This window comes from Arvicanthis niloticus, chromosome 12 (genome assembly GCF_011762505.2).
Source record: "Arvicanthis niloticus isolate mArvNil1 chromosome 12, mArvNil1.pat.X, whole genome shotgun sequence".
In the NCBI taxonomy this organism is placed as follows: Eukaryota; Metazoa; Chordata; class Mammalia; order Rodentia; family Muridae; genus Arvicanthis; species Arvicanthis niloticus.
Window position 1 is genome coordinate 29,622,517 of NC_047669.1, and position 20,651 is coordinate 29,643,167.

A 20,651-nucleotide genomic window follows, 5' to 3' on the forward strand; every position below is an offset into this window, starting at 1 on the left:
ACTTCCCACCTGGAATAAGAAAAAGGCAAGAAGAAAGTCTTCCATTATTGCAGAAAGATCTGGAGTGGGAAAGTGGAAGCAGGGAGGAGGGGATGTGTGGGACCAGGCTGATACTTTGTCAAGTAGCTCTACTTATGAGACTAATTCTTACAAACTGTGCACCCAACAGAGTAAACCTCTTATTTGCTGCTTTTCTCTGATCCCCTACATAGCTGTAATGTTCTGCTTGTTTTTCCCTGTCCTGTAAGCCACATAGGCATCTGATATTATACATAGTGTTGGCAAAGGAACAATTTGCAAATGAATTAAGCAGGTAATTATTAGAATATAGGTCCTTGGAAGTATGTGTTACTGTAACAAAACCCGGTAAGAGGTTACTTTTGTTTCATTGTTTCTATTGTGGTTCCTGGTTGTTAGTTTTTTTTTTTTTTATTTCCAGGGATTTATGAATAGAATGCAGAAATGCACAGTGGGTTATTACTATTATTATTTATTATTTGTCAAAGAAACAAGTATACAGAGCAAAGGTCACTTTGTGAACTATTCCGGGCAGTCCACAGGGCCTCAAATTCCCACCCTTGAGCAGGTCCTGTAAAATGTAAGACAGAATGAAAACAGATGGATGGATGGTACTTATTCAATATCTTAAATATAGAACTCGCTTGTACAGGTGCGTCTTCAGATGTTATTTGAAAGAAAAGACAGAATATCTTGGCATTGTGTCACTTATTCATAAATATTATAAATTTATATTATTTGAGAAACTATTCTAAATATACAAGAAGGCTTAGAAGAAGGCTTGAAAGATGATTGATTTTTCTCAAATGAGACAAAGAACAAACTGGGAAGTGGTGCCTGATACAGAGGAGAGAGAAGAACCAGGCCAATGACAAAGCCAGGAAAATAAACTCCAAGAGGATACATAAAGTTTGACAGACAGGAAATTGTATATTAAAAATAAATAGAAGCTAAAAACTAAGGGGGAAGATGATCTTGGCAACTATGTTCTTAATATGCTAAAATTGCCGAGAGAATCCAGGAGCAACAGTGGCATGAACAATTTAATGAGGAAATTGTTGTGCCAGGAATCCTGCGCGGCAAACAGAGGACATGGTTCTGGGCTTGAAGGAAGAATTGATACAGCAAAAGGGTACTCACATTTGGATAAGAGCAAAAGGAAAAAAGGCAGTAAAGGAGTAGAATTTATCAGAGTGCTGAAGACGGAATTAGAAGAAGCTAACAATAAAGCCACAGGGCAGTTGGTTTGGGTTTTCTCCTTTAACATCTATCATCCATTGGCATTGTCTGCAGTTCTTATTGGTTGTGCCATAAATGTAAAATCATATCTCTGAGCCACAAAGTAAAAATATTTTCAAAGTTAGAGGAAGATTAACAACCCAGAAGCAGTTGGGAATGGGAGGCAGCAGGTATCAGGGATTTCGGGACTTCTAAGTCAGAATTGATCAGCAGGCCTCAGAATGGGGACGGGAAAGCTGTTCTTGCAGAACTAGTGTATAGGAAAGAGACAGCATTAATTTGATGAAATTCTTCAAGATAGAAGTTAATACATTGAGGCAGGGATGACTGCCAAGTGAGACGGATGCTGTGAGTAGAAGAGGGTGGTGTTAAATGAGGCTGTTGTGTGAACCTGTGGAGACACTGGCTTGTTAGCATGTCGTGGGTGTGGGGAACATAAAGAGGGGAAGCAAAGAAATAATTATAAATGAAGTAGAGAGAAGGGCAGGGGCGTGTTCATAGCTATGGACTCTGGGAAATTAAAGTTTGCAGACACTAGAAAGATGGGAAGTGATGGAGAGTTGAGGAGGTCAGAAAAGCTCAGGGTTCCCATCAGCCCTGTTAGTCATCTACTAACGCTCAGCCACTACTCACTAATCCGGGAGGTTCCTTGAACTCTCTTGATCTGCCCTCCACCCTGCTCCGGCTTCTCATTGCTGCGGCTGTAATTTTGACGTTTTAATTACTAATAATTACAACTGCCCATAATCTCAATTACAGGCATCCACTCTCCAATTACTACCTAACATCTTCATAGCCCAATCTCTGTTAGCCCTGTTAACGATTTCTGAAGCCCATAGGACCCCTTAATTTATTAATTTTGTCCAGAGGCTTTCATATCCTCACTTTCTTACAGAGTCGAGGCTCTGAAGGCCACGGACCTCACACACACTTTTTCTCTGGCCAGTGTATGCTTTTCACCACAGAGATCAGAACCAACTACCCACCCTGATCCAAGCCCACATGACTCTGGCTAGAGCCGAAAGCAAGCACACAGACAGCTCTCCCTTAAGTGTTATGATATCTGCAGGAGGCCTTGGTTGCTGCCCACAGCACCTTTTCCTGCATCTCTGAAAGTATTTCAGAGCTTTCCTTCTCTCCAACTTGCAACCTCCATCCTTACCTCACTGTCACCTGATGCCTGTCCTTTCTCTTTTACTGAGAAAAGAAAAACAGTTAGTCAAAAAGGAACTTCACATGTACCTGCTCTCCAGCAAACCTCCCTCTCACATCAGTGCCCACAGCCTCTGCTTTTTGTCTCCACAGCTGTAGACAAGCTATGCACCCCTGCCTCGGTGTCCTCCTCCTTGTGTGGTACACCCACCCCTCCCATACTCGTGAATGTTTCTGAAAAGACATGCTGCTTTCATGTGCGTTATCCATTTTCTTCTCTAAATAATTCTATTTCTCTAATTCTAAATAATTTTCATTACCATAATCACCATACAAACATCTTGTAGTCCCTCTCGTTCTAACCATTCTCTTGGCCCTCACCCTTCTGACAGCCTGCTGTCCCAGTTAATGTTAGACAGTTTCAGGGGTGTCTTAAATCTCATAGACTCTCTCCAATACTGTTCTTTAACTTTTTCTCATCTTCCTCTGATTAGCTTTTTACCAATAAGAATAATGAAACTGGCCGTGCTGACATCCCAGTGACATCCGTGTAGCTAACCTTAGTGACCAAGTCACAGTTTTCCTGTCTTCTCTTCACAGCACTGTCTCACCCACCTCATTCCTTTCCCACAGAATCACTTCTACACGTGACTTTCTGTTCATTCACACATTCCTGATTTCTTCCATTTATAGGCCACTCCCTTGCAATCTTGTTCACTGGGTGTATTCCTGTACCCCCATGGCATAAACATCAAAAGGTCTTAGCAACTGATCTCTGAACTATCCCTTCTATCTCTCCAATCACTCCCTTAATATTCACACTAGCTTCAGTCCTAGCTTTAGTCTCTGGTCCAGACTGTGTTTCTACTTAACATTTCCACTGCTTGTCTAATGAACATCTTAAACTTAACATACTAGGGACACATATTTTATCTAACAAATATGCAGGCTAACCCCCTGGGTGAACAATATCTCCATCCTAAGAGTTGCTTAGATTGAAACTATATCTCTCTGTCATCCCTTTATTTCTCTGACAAATCCAACCAGTAAGCAAATCCAGCAGTTTTACCTCCAAATCCATACCACTCATCCTGTCACTATACTGACTCAGACTATTTTCATTTCTTACACAGATTATTTCTGGAGTTCCCTACTACACTTCCTGCTTCTGCCCTTAACATATACAGGCTATTCTCTAAAGGAAGCTGCTCAGCAGTGTGCACGGTAAACACAGTCAGCATATGTCAGCCCTCTGCTCACAGCTCTCTCGGGGTGGGAGGCTTATCTCAAGTGAAAGAAAAGGCAAGGTGAGGACAGTACTCCATACCACATTCTCCACCGGTTCTCTAGGACCGGTCTCTTCTCAGTCAACACCGGAGCCTTCTCTCCTTCTCCAGCCTCCCAGGTGTGTCTACAGTGCAGGTTCTTTGCACTTGCTTCTCCTGCTGCCTCAAAACGTTTTTTTGGAATAAATCTTGTTGACCATCATTAGACTTTTTACTGAATCTTCACAACATAGCCTGCAAAACGCACCCAGTCTCTTCCCACTCAGACCATAGCTATCCTTAATGAAGCAACTGTCATTTTGTTCCTGGAGGCCCACCATTTGCTCCACACCATCCTACTTTTAAACGTGTTTGATTGGCAAATTTATGTCCACGTGCAATGGATCATAAGGCCCATCATCTAAGGCTTTCCCATGTCATTTATTTCTTTGGGATTTTGTCCATTTTGCACTCCAAGACATCCCCTGTGCCTCGACCTATGCCACTGTGTGGGGTGCTCAATAAATATTTTTAGATGAATTGTAGGAAAGAGTAAGCCATTCTTGTGCTGAGTTGAAAGGAATTTTTATTAAATGCAAAACATAATATTGTGGTCTGGGCCCCATGATTCTCCATGGCAAAATTTTGAGATTCTTCAAAATTAATTTTGAAAATAAGAGTTCTTATGTAGATTTATCCAAAACATTTGATAGGCTACTATTTCAGTTTCATGCCAAAAACAGCAACATCCAAAGTATTTTTCTTTTTCATCCAATAAATGTTTGTCAGGGAATATCAATACTCTAGACGAGTAGTGCCATGTGTAGAGCCTTGGAAATAAGAGAACATGATACGACGGACCACTGAAATCAGTGACAGGCAATGCTAGCCTAGGTTGATGTGTTGGAAAGATGTGCAGTGACGCTGAAAAATGCAAGGCCGGAAGTTGCCAGAATCCAGAGACAGGCTTAGTGGTGACACAACACACTGTCCACCATCACCAGCTCTGGAAATTATTTATAAAATTAGATAAGAGTAGAACTCAAACATACAGGAGGGCACGGCTGGAAACTTCCCTAATAAGGTACAGACTTAAAACCCCTTGCTGTCAAGTGACTGTAAAAATAGCCTATCTGTTTATTGGTGCCCTTGGTGCCTCTGACTAACAGTTGAAATAGTTTGAGGTTCCAGATTTTCTGCCTGCTAAGTAAAACCTCATTCATATTGAAAGCATTTGTTCTTACTTTATACAAAGAAAATTGTTAAGAAATGGACTAATATGTGTATATACTCATAAAAGGTAAGTTTTAAATAAAATTAGACTTGTAAAATTTGTAAGTTTAAAAACTCAATGCTGAAAGTCTTGCTTTCTCTGCACAGAAGAGTCTTTTAGCTATTTAAAACTTGCATTACATTTACATGTCTGTATGGGGTGGAAATTATTTGAGGGGTAAATGAAAAGCATCAGATAAGGTATATCAGTTGGGCAAGTATGTGAATAGTTAACTCCTGTTTACTCTCATGGGGAACAAAGGAGAAAAAGTTTGGAGAATATGAATTAGCTTCAGACATGTAGAATTTAGGAGATGCCCAGTTATATTGTCTACTACATCAGAAATAAAAACATTAGTGTTCAAGAGATTAAGAGCCCAAGATGAAGATTTCAGAACCTTTAAACAGGAGAAATGAATGTCCATGGGGAGTAGACATATTATTTTGAAGTGTTATGAAACATTACATGACCCAGACATCAAAAAACTTGTCTGATACTTTTGTTCTAATTAACTCTCATCTGTTGTGACACCAACGTACATCCTAGGTTTAGTTTTTCTTTCTATTTAAAAACTTCAGAAACTTGATTCCTGACCTCTTATATTCCAGGCATGCCTTGATTTCAGTAATAGTTTTGTACATCAAAATAGTAAGGACAACAAAACTGTCTACATGAAACTGTCATTGCTTAAGGAAACTATGGAGTAAGTCTGTTTATATATGAGCAACACCCACATCACTTATCTAATCTGTTTGCCAGTTTCTTTTCTATGGTGCCTCTTATCCATTGGCTGTAATTGTTTCAAACTGTGGGGATATTAAAGGACACTCCTGTCTTAAGCAATGGGATGAAAGACATCTTTGTTCTATTTCTTTCCACCCTCAGGACAGGAAACAGAATCTAAGAACTTGGGCAATTCCCAGGCCAGGCGCACATCCTTCATCCCAGCAGTCAAGAGGCAGAGGCAAGTGGATCTATGTGAATTTAAGGTCAACCTGGTCTTCAGAGAAAGTAACTAGCTAGGGATATAGAGTGGGGCCCTGTCTCAAAAACAAGCAAAACAAAAGAAATAAAAACCAAAGTTACCATATTTCTGAGGTCACTCCTATACCTTTGGAATATGTGTTCTGCCTCCCATATTTGAAATTTTCCAGAGGCAGCCAATGAGAGGGAAGCTCATGATAGTTTTATTATAGTTGTAATCTCTGCTTTTTCTGTTTCCTGGAATCTGTAATCAACTTGGACTTCATTCTGCTTTACTTCTCTCTTAGTAGTCTCTTTTCTTTGGTGTCTTATCTGTATATCTTTAAAGACTTATTTTAAAAAAAAAAAAAAAAATGAGTCTTTCCTACCAGTTACAGTGCTGTACTCGTAATGTATTCAGTCTCTATGGTAACTGGGTTACAGGCCACAACACCATGATTGCTGGAGCTGCCCTCATAGTAGGGAAACTGGCACATGCCCTGCCCTGTGCCCCAAGCTTCTCCATTGGGTTGGGAATCAGATACCAACATTTCAATGTGCAGGGCAGGGAAGGCAGCAGAGGCATGCTACTAATCCAGTGTCTAAGATGCATTCTTGGGATTTGACAGGATGGGTGATATGGTTTATCATGATAAAAGATAGCCTGGTGTGCTGATCCTTACAAGACACCCTTAAGCTGTATGAGAAGGAAGTTCCTTTCCTTACGAGTGTCTGAACAGTCTGCTTTTCCTGAAGTATTCTTTAGTAAACTCAGAGAAATTAGCACTATTCTATAAGGAATTGTTCACTGGTATTTTGGGTACAGTCTTTCCTGTAAACTCCTCAGTAAGTACATACTGATCTAGTGGGACAAACAGCAAGTCTGACTTTCTCCGAGCATGTCTTAGAGTGGGGTTAGTTCTGCTGAGTTAGGAAAGGAATGAAGGAAAGTAGTTGGCCCCTCTGGAATGTTTCTTCCAGGACACATCTTCCTTCCAAATGCAGGGCAGAACACACTCCAGTGTTAAAAAAAAAAAAAAGAAAAGAAAAGAAAAGAAAGAAAAGAAAAAGAAAAGAAAAGAAAAAGAAAAAAACAGAAACAGAAGCAAAGGGTTTGAAGCAGGCCCTTAGAACCTTGACCCAGCTGATACACGTAGTAGAGTCAGCTAGATCTGTGGTGTGCAGGGCTGCTGTGTGCAGTATAAGGCATTCCTTGCGTCAGGAGCAAGTTCTTGAACCTTAACAGCTAAAAATGCATATGTCTCCAGATGAGGACAAAAATAGCCCCAGATTAGGAACCACTGTCATAAAGCAAGATAAGACTCCAGTAAGAAATGAGATACAGAACACTTAAAGATCCAGAATATTGGTTTAATTAGTTATTCACCAGGGTTTGGGGAGAGAGCTTGAGGTCAGATCCTCAGCATTCATGTAAAACTGGACCCAGCCGTGCTTGCCTATAACCCTAGAGCTGGGAAACTAGAGGAAGGAGAGGAAGACAAATGGGTTCTTAGAGCTCATTGGCTGGCCAGCCTAGTCCAATTGATGTACTTCGGGTTCAGTGAAATAGCCTGCTCAAAGAATGTGGTAGAGAGCAACTGAAGAAAATGGCAGCATCTACCTCTGGCTTTCTGACTGACACACATGCATATGTCCACATACATATATAAACCACACACACATGGGGTCGGGGGGAGACAGGCAGATAGACATTCAGACAGACAGACACACAGCGACAGAGAGGAGAGTTACTTATTGAGCGTCTGCTATCTACCAGGCATTCTTGTACTCATCAGGAATAGAGCTGTGAACAAGGACTGATCTCATGGAACTATGTTCTGGAAAATATGTGTTTCATGTTTCCAACCAGTGAGATCCCTTTCTCTCCAAACAGCCTAACAGTGAATGCTTCCAGCCATCTAAGAGCCAAGGAAAGAAAAGACACGTTCATAATTGGAGAGATTCTGTTCAGTTTATGAACCTCAAAGTGGCTTTGGGTTTAAAATGAATCTTGGCAAGTGATTAATTCATATGTTTTAGTTTATAATGTGTTCTGATCATTTTGGGGTGTTTTCAAAACAAGTGGTGAGATTAGGGCTTTCCCCCCCCCTTCTATTTTTGGTCCCTTAACTTTGGAGAGTCCTTCACTTTTGATTAGATTTGGTGCTCTTAGGATATTTGAAAAATGCTTTCAAGTATTTGAAATGTATGTGCGTGGGTGAAAAGAGATGAAGAAGGGGAAAACCCAAGGCTTCAGGATCTTAGCTTGAATAAATAATGCATACCTATCCCCACCAGAGGATCAGGCACCACTTCTTCAAGGACCTCTCCTCAGAAAGTCCTTGTAGGCACATCCCAGAACCCAGGTATCTTCCTAACACCCTCCCTAAATTCTTACAAGGATCATAAGGGAAACAACTATGTTGTCCCTGTTCATGTTTTTCTCATACACTGTAAATGTTATAAGGACCAGTGCCAGATCTTCCCTGCACATAATTCTATCATCCCGAGTACTTGGGAATTGCTTAATGTGTGTTGAGTGGTTCAATGATTAATGGAGAAATATAGCTGTCAAGATGGCCTGTCTAAGCATTTCTAACCTGTACATTCACTAGTGCAGACCCCACCTTCACTCTGAAAATGTACTAGGCTGGTCATTATTCTAGAAACCATGGAGTAACATGTTTGCTCTCTAATATCAATAGAACTGTGTTTAGTTAGACACTCTTGAGAATAGTTGAAGTTCATTGATCTTAAGGATATTTCAGGCTTTTTTTTTAGAGATGCAAGAATGTAAGAGAAATGATAAAAATGTATAATTTAGGAACATGTTTAAGTATTGCTAATATCCTGAGCATTTCTAAAGACTTAAAGGGTTTAGGTAATAAGGTATTGTTTGTATGAGACACACAATAAAGTTACATGGTTCATTAAGGTTCTCTTACTTAATTTCTGTTTCCTCTTGTAGAATTTAAGCTCTTAGGAGATGGAGAACTTGATCTGCCAATAATTTTGTCCTCTGGGCCTAGAACAAACAAACTAGGGAAGACAGGTTCTATTTTGGACCATCAGAGCCACAGCCTTCAATGTGGTTAGGCTTCAGAAAGGCCCATTCATATCATCCTCTATAAAAAAGGACTACTTTGGAAACCTTGGCCTAGTCAACTCCAGATAACTTAATCAGAGAGTTGAGCAAAGACTGGCATATTATCTTCTAGTTTATGACTGCCTATTCCCTAGGGCTTGATCCCAATGAACATCTTAGAAAAGCGTAGGGTGGCCACAGAGCTCAGGCAAGTGGAAGGGCCGTCAGTGACAAATGCCATCATTACTATAGCTCTGTACATCATCTGTAACGAATGTGTGCTCTGCCCAGAGAAGGTACTCAAGATCTAAGAACATGGACCCCGACACATATCACAGCTTGTACCTGAAACTGTTCACAAGCAAGCAGACTATCATGAAATCCACATACAAAGTAAGAGCAGAAGAAACTAGCAAGGCTGGATAAACCCACAAGTACCAAAATAGAATCACCAAAGAGTATAGCAGTGTACACCATGCTCTTAGGGTTTATATAGGTCAACCACTACAAGAAAATAAGCCTCTTTCTGTTTATTGAAGAAAAATATTGATGAACTTGGCCCCAAAAAAGTTGAATTAGGAACACAACTAGATAAATCAGATTTTAATTGGGCTGAGAAGTAAATAGGAGGTAGGAAATTTGATGTTAGCACTGAGGAGGGAAAGGTCAGGTCCAGAGAAAACGGTGTCTCGTTTATTAGTTTATTCTGATTATTGTCTTTGTTGGGACTTAATTTGAAAGCCACTATAGTGTGTTGGCAGCAGTAGGACATTGAAAAACAAAAGGAGTGCTACAGTATAGTCCTGGAGTCGGTCATCAGTGATCCCTTCGATGTTACAGATGAGTTCAGTGTCAGACATGAAGCGTGGGCTGTGCTTCCATGGTGTGAAAAGAGGCCAGGCTCACTGCTGACAGCACAGGGTAGCAGGTCCATTCTAAGGAACCAATCAAGTGATAAGTGAAACTAGGTAATCAAAGTAGAAAACAAATAGGAATAAATAAAGAATTACAAGTAGTTCTGCTTGCATACTTTTCTGTTGTGATAAAATACCATGACCTTAGAGTTCTGGAGGACTTACCAGTTCTGGACCACTCACCATGGTGGGGAAGGCACAGCAACAGGAAGGTGAGGCTAGCCTATAAATCAAGAAGCTGTCTGATCACATTTTATCAACACACAGGAAGCAGAGAGAGAGAAAGGCCACACTATAAAGCCTCAAACTTTCTGGTTTGTTCTCAGCATCAGTTAACAGCTTGGGTGATAAAGTTCTTGTACAATATCAGATCTGTGTGAGCTTAAGAACTAGAAGGGCACAGCTGGAAACTACAGAGACAAGGACTAAAGGCTGGGGATGCCTTTAACCCTAATGATGGGGAGAAAAAGAAAATGAAGATTCAGGGTTTAAGAGAAAAGAGAGAAATTAGGAAAACAAAAGCTGTGGTGAGCACATAGAAGAGATTTCTTGATTCTTTTGTTCTTAAACCAGAGATATCCCAGTAAGGAAGTTTACGAATGCCACACATATGCTCAGAGTTTCTTTCCCACTTACCACTATTTTATGAGCTGTGTTGGTCTGCCTTGCTTGTCTGTCACAAATTCTAGGGATAATCAGCTTTAAGGAAAGGTCTGTCCTGGTTCATGGCTTTGGAGGTCTTTGATCTATAAGCCATTGGCCTGTTGCTTTGGACCTATAGGGGCACAGTATATCATGGGACAAGTTTGTGACTTCTGGACTAGGTCAGGACTGGGTGCAGAAAAAAGAGAAAAATATTAGGCTAGAGTCCCAATATCTTCATTAAAGTCATGCTTGTAGTGCCCAAACTTCCTTCTAGCAGACCCTCTTTTCTGAAGGTTATGCTACTTTGAAAGCACCACAGACTAGGGACCAAGCCTCTAACATGAGTCTTTGGAAGATATTCATGACCTGAACTGTAGCATCCCCCATGCTCACTACCATTATTAAAGAATGTTCATCTTAAAAGATGAAAGAGAAGAAGAAATAGGAACTTGTTGTGAGACAGAGGGGATTATCTTCACAAGAGGAGAGTGTAGTACTATCCTCCTATTGTGTAGTATCCTCCTATAAGTGTAGTGCTTAGCCTCCTATTCAGTGCTTCCTCTATCTCTTCACTTCCTCATATCTGTAAACATCAGGTATCGAATGGTTCAGCCACCTTTCCCTACCTAAGGTCCAACAAAAGGACTCCCATAAGCTTAATATCGCTTTGAGTTTTGTAGGATGTTTTGAAACAGGTTCTCACTAGTTTAGTCTACCCTCAAACTACCAAAATCACTGGCTCAGCCTCAGTGTTGATAGGATTACAGCAGGTAACACCACACCCATCTGATCATATTACATTTTCTCCCCAGCATTCTGCACAAAGAAGTCAGTGCTTAGTTAAAGAACGCTTTTATATGCTTTGTAGATGACACTGTATAGCTAATCTCGTTTATACTGTACAGTCAGATAAACTTTGGTTGTAATTTTAAGAACAGCTCTGTCCCTTGGGACCCTGTCTCCATATGTCATCCTAGCAAAGTGACCAACCATGTTATTCACTGTTATTCACTGTGAGATACCATGCCCCAGTTATCCTTCTTTCCTGAGTGGATGGAGATGAGCAGACTATGTAGGGTTCAGCAGTTTCCTAAAGCCTAGGAGAGAATTTCTAAGCCTTTTCTCTTGGTGCTATCTATATATAAATTTAAATATATATATTTTGGGGGGAACCTGAATAGGCATTTCTAAAGAGGTCCTCCTTTCACTCCAAATATGAATCCTTACAGAATTCCATTTTTTCCTCTTTTTTTTCCCTACTCCTGATCCTGTTATAGCTTCTCGAGCAATGCTAAAACCCAGCTGGTCTGGAGATTAATATGACCAGACATACCATGAATTTTTTAAATCTCAAAAGTCCCAGTTTCTGCTTCTTCATCAATCAAATATAGGTTATATATATATATGTGTATGTGTGCAGTATATTATCATAAGCCTCTCAGTTCTTTTTTTTTTTTTTTGCTTCAATTCCTCTTAAATTATTCCTATTACTTGTTATAAATAGGTAGGAAAAATGCAAGGAACAGAGAGACAAAGGGTGTGAAACAGTAGAAGACAGAAACAGCAAGGGTGCTCAGAAGAAGGGGATCCAGTGAGCAGACAGGAGATGTAGGAGCTACCCACTTCCTTAGTCTCCTCAGACCACTTCCGGGTTTGACGTTGTTAGCCTTTTCACCTAATGCCCTCAAATAGCTTCTTCTCACCGCTAGCAAATTTTTCCTACGTGCCTCACACTTGGAAATCTCCATGCCAGTATCTTGACATATTGCTCAGGCTGCCAAGCACCCTGTTCACTGACTCGGGGGACTTGGGCCTATTGTTACTGGGTCTACCAACTCCATGCCCCATGTTGGCATGGACAGTGTTAATGGATGACATAAGCCTGGAAGAACTTAAGCATTCATTCAGTTTTACTTCATTAACATTCAAAAAATAAACAAGTAAACTACATGTTGAATTCATTAAATTCCTCTGCCACTGTTTAGGAATATAAAACCTGCATTTTTTAAAAAAGGGATTGATTGGTGTCATGTACGTATTTGTTCACTTCTGTTTATGCAAGATAATAAGACTATTGCCATGGAGGAGGAATAATGGTATTTATAATTCCATCACTACTGTTTATGTGAGACAAAAATGTCTGAAAAGAAATGGGAGGAACAGTGATGCCCTTTACACACATTAAGCTCCTCTGTTGCTGTTAGTAAGATATGTAAGAAGGAAAACTAGTACACTGCTTGTGGGAAAATTAGTGTTCGTGGCATTGTGCTTACCATCTGCCTCGGTGGTTCTAAAGATTCAGTTCAGAAAGCAGTAAAGACGCTGAAGGAGATGTCTCCTTGCAAAGAAGCATAGGAATGTGTAATTCATTAGGCCCTGAGATCTAGGTCATTTAAGGTTATGGTTCTCTGGTGAGTGTTCAGATGCTTCTGTCTGGAAGACTAGAAGATATCATGTTAGGGAAACTAATGGTTTGAAATTTGCCTATAATTCCAGGTGTGCTTCCTAGGGATTGAGTCTATTAGTTGTTCAAAAACGAAAGAAACTCAGACTAAGTTGTGAAGACCCATGTCAAAAAGTTAAAGGGTTTTCTGTAGACTTTGGGATATTTTCATGTCTATTTGAGAAAGAGAATTGGAAGCAGGACAAGTCAGCTGAGTAGATACTGCAAGCCATACAGAATGAAGTCATCCATGGGGGTTAACGGTTACCATAGAATAAGTAAAAAGAGTAACTAACGACGACAAAGAGGGATGGCTTGGGTGCAGTGGCATTCACCATTACTTTCTAAGGTAGATTAGCAATTGAAGAGTAGAGGCATAGGACTCTCCAGGACAGTAGAGAACCTCAATGGCAGGATGGCAGGACGGAGATCTGAGTGACAGCTTAGGCAGCACCAGGCTTTAAAAAAAAAAAAAAAAAAATCTGCTGAGCAAATGAACAGATACAAAGTTCCATCCTCACCTTCTCCTTTATCTGAGATTAACTCTCAAAATAAGTTAAGAATCTTTAGCAGACTTAGTTTTGAGAGTTGAGCTTTAGTAAAAGCATAAAGTCACTAACTTTTAAATTGTGTTCTTTTTAAGTTCCATTCACATTCCTCATCCCATCTCCCCTCACATTTCATTGTCAGTTGGAATCATTTTGCATTAATGTGATAGTGATGAATCCAGAGAGATGGTGAGAGGTGTGCTTTATTGAGCCTCACAAACCCTGGAAACTTGCAAGAGGATATTTGTAATCATAATCACAGCACAACCCTATTGGTGCAGGAAGATAAGCTATAGCCAGTGTCTGGAGATACAGACATAAGAGCTTAATGCAGATTACCTGTCAACGATGACACTTCTAACCAGTGTGAATAAAAGTGAATCATGCCTTGCTCAACTTTGGGCTTTGCTTTTGATACCAGTTTCTCCCATCCAACCCTCTACTTGGCAGCCTTACCTAAGGATGCTCAGAGAGCATGGCTGGCCAATGTGTTGTAGAACTTTGATAAGGGCCTTTGGTTCCAAAACAGGATTTAAGATACTTCAACAAGAATTTGAAATATTAGATTATGCTTCTTCTTGTACTGTGTCCACTACAGGAAGAAATGTGTGCACATTTAATGGTGTATGCATAAATCATTTGCAGCAGAGGGAGAAGTTGAAGGTTCATGACAGATTGGCATCCATTCTGCTCAAAATTAACCAGTTTGGACAATGGAGGAGATCTGATAGTTTGCCTCAGATAGGACATTCAGAAAAAGTCATTTTCTTCTCTATTTATATCTAATTTTTTATAACTCTGAAGCCCTGTACTTAGTAGAATTGTGGGAGTTAGCATAAAATTCTTCTTGCCAGTTACAGAGATGAAAGATTTTCAAATCTGATGGTTCCTTTGAATAGTTTCCTCCACAACCTAAAACCCGCTTGCTTTCCTATGTCTCTCCACAGTACATTTCTGTGATTTACCCACAGAGATTTTTTTTAACAGAACCTTAAACTTACTGTCTAAATTAATGATGTTCCTTTCTTTCGCCATGACAAAACCACCCTACCTTCCCTATAGATTATGTTAAAGGTGCTTTTTCTAAGGCATGTGGACACATTTTGTAAAAGCTTTTTCCATTCCATCGTGTTGACAGACTGATTCCATTAAGTCTCCCACCATCATCATGTTCAGCTTTTTCTCCTTTTCTGAAAAGTTAGAAAACAGTTATCATAAGAATTTTAGAGGCATTCACTTTGGCAAGAATAAATCTGGAAAAACATGAGTCTGTTCCTTGAAATGGAAAAAAGAGATGAGTCCTGTCATTCTCTGTGCAGTGCTTTTCCTGACTCTGTTGTTCAGGAATAGGGAAGGAGGTGGGGCTCTTCTTTCCTTTAAACTTTCCACTAAAGTGCAGTACCTTCCCAGTGTTGTCACAGAGGTCAAGCGTCAGCATGTACTGTGTGGTACCTGCTACTTAGAGTGGACACTGCAAGAAACTGAGTGAATGACAAGAAGACTTTTTCTCAACTATTTCCTCACCCTTGGATAAGTGCTATTTTGAGACAGTCTTAGGATCCCTTGACTGTTGGCTGTATTAGGGTAGAGCCTGCCCTTCTCCACCAGTGCCAAGCTTTCCTACAGACATGGTAAAACCCATTTGATCTCACTGCTACTGGGTCTTTTAATGCTCAGTATGGGAGTAATTAGCTCAGTGGAATGGTGGGTGGGTCATTTCCCATGGAGAAATCATGCCCATACAGACTTACAAGATTAAAGGAAAGTTAGGGTTTTTCGGTCTGGGGTGCAAATTGATTGGAGATGAGAAAAGAGCCCTTTTGTGTAGTGAGTCATTTGGGCTTCATTGGTCCAAGACAAATGGACCCTTGACGGGTCTGGTATAGAACACTGTCAAATGCTGAAATCAATTCAGAGTTTGAAACAGCCTTGGCAAACTGGTACGTTTGGAAATTTTCCTCTGCCAATACTTAAGAATCCGTTTCTTACAATTTACCATATATTTTTTTAAGTCTCATCTTAGAAGCAACAATTTCTTCCTGAAACTGTGGGTGAAACCTTTATATTTTCATAATTGTATTTCAGACACTGCTGTGGGTTCCTAGGTAGCAGCTATCAGCTCAGCCATTGGTTTGGTCTGAGGATTCCTCCAAGGGTGCTTATAGTCTAATCCTTTCAGGAAGTGTGAAGCTGAGGAACATCCACAACCCCCACATCCTTAATAGGTGACTGACTGAAGAATCCGGAGACTTGCAAGGGGATGTCTTAAGGCCAGGGTTTCCTGGGTAAATGAGACTATGTCTTCCTGAGACTATGCTAGCAAACAGCCAGGAGCCAATAGGGAGAGCAATGAGAGAGAACTTTCAGCGCAAGCCATTGGTGCTTTCTTCTTTCTGAATAAACTGCTCTTATGTTTATAAAGTATCTGAACAGAAAATTCCAAAATGCTTATAATTTTGAGAGGAAAACATATATGTGTGTCTTGTCTACATTTTTTTTTTTACTTGAAATTAAGCTAGAAGCAGAATTACCTTTTTGAAGTGAACCAGATGACAAATTGAAAATTTGAAGAGGGCAGGAGAGAGCCCAGTTTCACCCCACATACACAAAAAGAGGGGGAGGACAGGGTTGGGGACTTATACCTCTTTCATTACCTATGAAAAAAACTAAATTTGGATCTTATAGAGACAGTTAAGAAAATGCAAATTCCCCTAAGAGGAAGTATTAAAGCAATTACTGAGTACAAACTGTGGTGCAGAGGCAAGGATCAGCTGGGAATGTCCACAGAGAAACAGTCCCCATCCAGTCAGGCATTTTTCTACAACTGCTTGGTGATGAGAATGTGGACATGAAAATCAGAAGGGAAAGAGGGATGGAAGGAGGGAGGGAGGCAGGGAGTGAGCTTTGCGGAATCTAACAATCTGCATTAAGCCTATTGTGCCACAGCTTTTCAAACTCCAGGCTGCTGGTAGGCTTGACCCTTTGCTGTTCAGGTCATCCCTGGCGTTTGAAACAGCTAAAGCAGTGGCTCCATGCGTCAACCATTATGCTAGTTAAGTTATCCAAGTTAGCTTAATGCTGACTTTATTTTCTGTGGTGATACTGAACAAAATATCTCTTTTGAAAGGTCTTAGACCTCTCTTCTCCCAGCTCCTGATCACAGTAATAAACAACCTCAAGAAGTCATTAGTGGGGACTAGCTCAATTGCCTGTGACAAGTCAGCTATGAAGAAATTGGCATAGTTTGTCTCTTTGATTCCTGTTCTTAGGAAAATAATGGATTGGCAGGGGGGCGGGCAGGGGATCTACAGTTCTTTCTCTCTCGGTCTCTTTTTGTAACCATATCTTTCTTTATAAGTCACATTGAAACTGACTTTGGAGGCTGGGTGTTAGGTTTGGGTGTTCCTAACAAAAGTCTACTACAACTCCAAAGTTTTAATAGTCAAAGGCTGCCTGTTGATTGCGTGTTAGAGTTTTGCTTATAAGAACTGGGCAATGGTTCACTAAGCTACTACTCTAAGACGTAGATAGAATAGGCCCATCTTTTACTTAAGAAAAGTGGCAAACTGCTTTTTAAATGAAGTTGGCTCTGACACGGTCATCAGAAGCATTCATTTGAACATGTGCTGTGGGTGATGGACACTTCTGCTGAGCTCCAGAGCTTCAAGGTAAAAAAGAAAGGAAAGGAAAGGAAAGGAAAGGAAAGGAAAGGAAAGGAAAGGAAAGGAAAGGAAGAAGGAAAGGAAGAAGGAAAGGAAGAAGGAAAGGAAGAAGGAAAGGAAGAAGGAAAGGAAAAAGAAGGAAAGGAAAAAGAAGGAAAGGAAAGAGGAAAGGGGAAAGGAAAGGAAAAGAGAAAAAAAAAGCCGTTGGTTTCTACCACCCATCAGACTCCCAGGAGTCTGTCAGTGCATGTGACTTCTTAAGCATATGGAGCTGTTGTCATTTACAGGAGTTGTTCGCTGGCTCTCCTGATATCATTGAAGTTAGATTTGGGAGTAATAGTACTGAGTTTTTATATTATGTTCTGGACTTTTCTTCCACCTTTTTTAAATTGAAAGTTTAGTTAATATGCACATTTAATTTCAGATTTATGAAATATTCAGCTAAACTTCTTAGTTGTAAGAATGAGTTGTTAGAAAATTGTTGGTCTGTAGCTAACCATTATGCTAAAGCTGTAGTAGTTTATAGTACATTTTTCCTCTGTTTTATTTGTGTCCTGGCACTTGGTAAATTGAACCAATACCTAAGCACCACATACACTATTTTTATTTTAATAACTTACTCCCTGTATTGCCTAATTCCCCTTTAAGTTTAGGATGCATTATTAAACTGTATTATGGTTCTTTGTTACTTGTAGGGTCAGCATTTTATAAGATGTTGTTGTCATCTTAAGCTAAGTAGAGCCTGAGAGGTTATTCAGTTCACCCCTGGCTGGAGGCATAGCTGCATCTCTGCAATCCAAAATAGATGGGGATCTTTCCTTTTTTTAAAGAGCTGTGAAGAAAGAAATTTCATAACTGCTCTTAGCAATCTATTTGATTATTTACGACCAGCATATTTAGGATGTTCTTCTTAAAGTCTTAAATTCTTCACTCACCTATTTGATATCATTGTGCCCAAGGACAGAAATGCCAATCCTTCTCCTCTTTGTAACAACTCTTATAGTCAGAAAACTGTAAAGATGCAACTCGGCTCTTTCTTCCATAAACTACATTATCCCCATTTTATAACAGTTACTTTTATTTCTACAGCTCATTCTGTGGCAAGCAGGACTATTTTTAAAAGTTCTGTCATATATGATGCTTCTGACACAGGCATTGCATATTTTAATTCCACTGTGCTGGTGTGGAAATAGCCATAACTTTTCATTCTATCTTGATGGGCCGAGCATTTGTGCTCATTTAACCTTGAGGTTTAAATTCATTCCCAAAAAAGTAACTGACTCACAGCATTGGCTAGACCCAGGGACACAGAACGCAGTGCTCCTAACTGCAACGCTCTCCTTGCCCCCACTCCTAAAAAGCACTAAAATTAACTTTTCCTTGACCTCTCTTTCTAGTGCTATTTATTTACTGATTTAACGACTTTTTTCTATCATCTTTGTCTCCTAAAATAGACAGATGACATTTATTCAACAAACATTGGAGTGTCATGCTGTGTTTAACACACTTAGCAAGGTTTGGGAGATTCAAGTGTGAACTGTCAGCAAAGGCTCAGAGACATGGATGTCCTGGGCATGCGCAGGGAAAAACATAATAGTCTGTCACAGTATATAAAGAAACAGTGGAGAAGAAAACAGAGATGGGCTTGGGCCAGATTGTGAAAGGTCTTGGATGCGCTTAAGCAAATAGTTTGTCGTGACAAGGATGAAAGTAACACTTTGCAGTCTGTATTACAGAACACTGCTCCTAAGTCTTTAAAACACAGACCTTGCTTATGTTGTCCCCACAGCTTCACCAGTCAGTGGGCCTAAATACCTGGTTAATTTCTGTCTTTTAATATGTGGGCCCTAATTATTTTCTTTGTATTTTAACCATTCGAGGGAACCTTTGGAGAGGATAACCCTCTGTTCATACTGATCTTGATACTTCACTGTGCTTCTGTTGTGCACATACTAATTCTATGATCCACTGAACCAAGCACTGTTATTCTCTGTGTTTCTATATTAAGAAGTTTTGGAGTATTTGCATGATAGCAACAATCTCTGTAGCAAATGACATTAATGGTGGACTAGAGCAGCATTGTGTGCCTTTAATTGATAGGACACATAATAACAGTGTCAGACCTTTTAAGGTCACACACACACACACACACACACACACACACACCAATTTGCTATAGGGAAAAAGTCCTGACACCCAATCCATTTAGAAGCTGTATAGCTACTACTTCAAAATTAGAAATGTACTGGGGAAAAAAATGGAATTACATCATTGAACGTTCCTAAAATCTGCTTTAGGGAGGGCAGGAGAGGGAGGAACTGGAGTGGATATGGTCATGTTTCCTTCTATATATGTATGAGATTCATGCAGAAAAATAAATCATAATTAAAATAGAACCCATATAAATATAAATGCAGCCCCTGCCACCACTCACAGGGCTGCTGCTCCTACTTCATTTGCTCCCTTGTATTTTGTTCTCTGATCCTGTGAGCATCATGAAGTGGACAGGGTGGGAAAGGTGTTTAATTGTATCTTGGCAAAGGCTGGTGCATAGGCCATGCCATGCCTAATTACTGAACTTCAGTTTCTACATCTTCTCTCTGCATTGATGATTACCTTATCCCATCATCTGAAGTTTAAAGAAAACATTGTTCACAGTTATGTCATAACGTTTATGATTCTTTTATTTCTTGAGATAAATACAAAATAATATGGTGTCATAAGGCCGACTTCAACATAGGAATAACTACATAGCATTTATGATTTTTCTCCCACTGACCAAAGGAAATGAAAACACTTAGGCAAGGGGCCTAACGTGGTGTTGCAGAGATCTCTCTGCACCCATGTCCTGTCTTGAACTCACAAATCTTTCCCTGTGTTTAGGTTAAAAAAAAAAAAAATCTAGAGAATTAAAAACTCCCAAATGCAGAGTGCATGAAATGCCATTAAGTCTAGTATAAAACTTCTTGAATCTGTCACATAAAAAAGTCTTGCATCCAACGCAAAGATGGAATATCAATTGACAGGAGTCTGTGGGGCTGGCACTCACTCCGAGAGGCACATGTGTCTAAAATTCCAGTAGCTCCTCAGCCTTTGGAAGTCCCGAAAGTAAAGTAAACGTCAGCCTAGTGTTCGGGAAGACGCCCACATATAATTACTAAATATAATATTCCTATAACACTAAAAGATATTTAAACATATATGTATAAACAGTAAACATAAACATTTAAACGTTGTCCCTACCCATATGAAACAGAGATACAAACCCACCTAAGTTCTAGAAAGACTAAGGAGACTAAAGCCCTGCCTAAGAGGTCACTTCTGCTGCGTGCCTGCCATACTTTTACCCTCCTCAGCTAGCAAGATGACTTTGGAACTGGAGTTCATCTGAATTTCTCGGCTTTGTCATCAGTACTGTGACACATTCTAATTTTCTGATTCATC

The 20,651-nt window shown here is 40.0% G+C and overlaps 1 protein-coding gene across 36 annotated transcripts in view; it reads left to right on the forward strand.

The window, feature by feature from the left end:
- Nucleotides 1-20,651, forward strand: part of Zbtb20 (zinc finger and BTB domain containing 20) — a 716,739-nt gene that overhangs the window by 534,273 nt on the left and 161,815 nt on the right. For 7 of the 36 annotated variants that reach the window (XM_076942938.1, XM_076942954.1, XM_076942926.1 and 4 more), the window contains one exon: nt 5,833-5,911. The exons of the other annotated variants lie outside the window; for them this stretch is intronic. The gene's annotated coding sequence lies outside the window, so the exon portion shown is untranslated. The remainder of the gene's footprint in view (nt 1-5,832; nt 5,912-20,651) is intronic. 36 annotated transcript variants of the gene reach the window in all.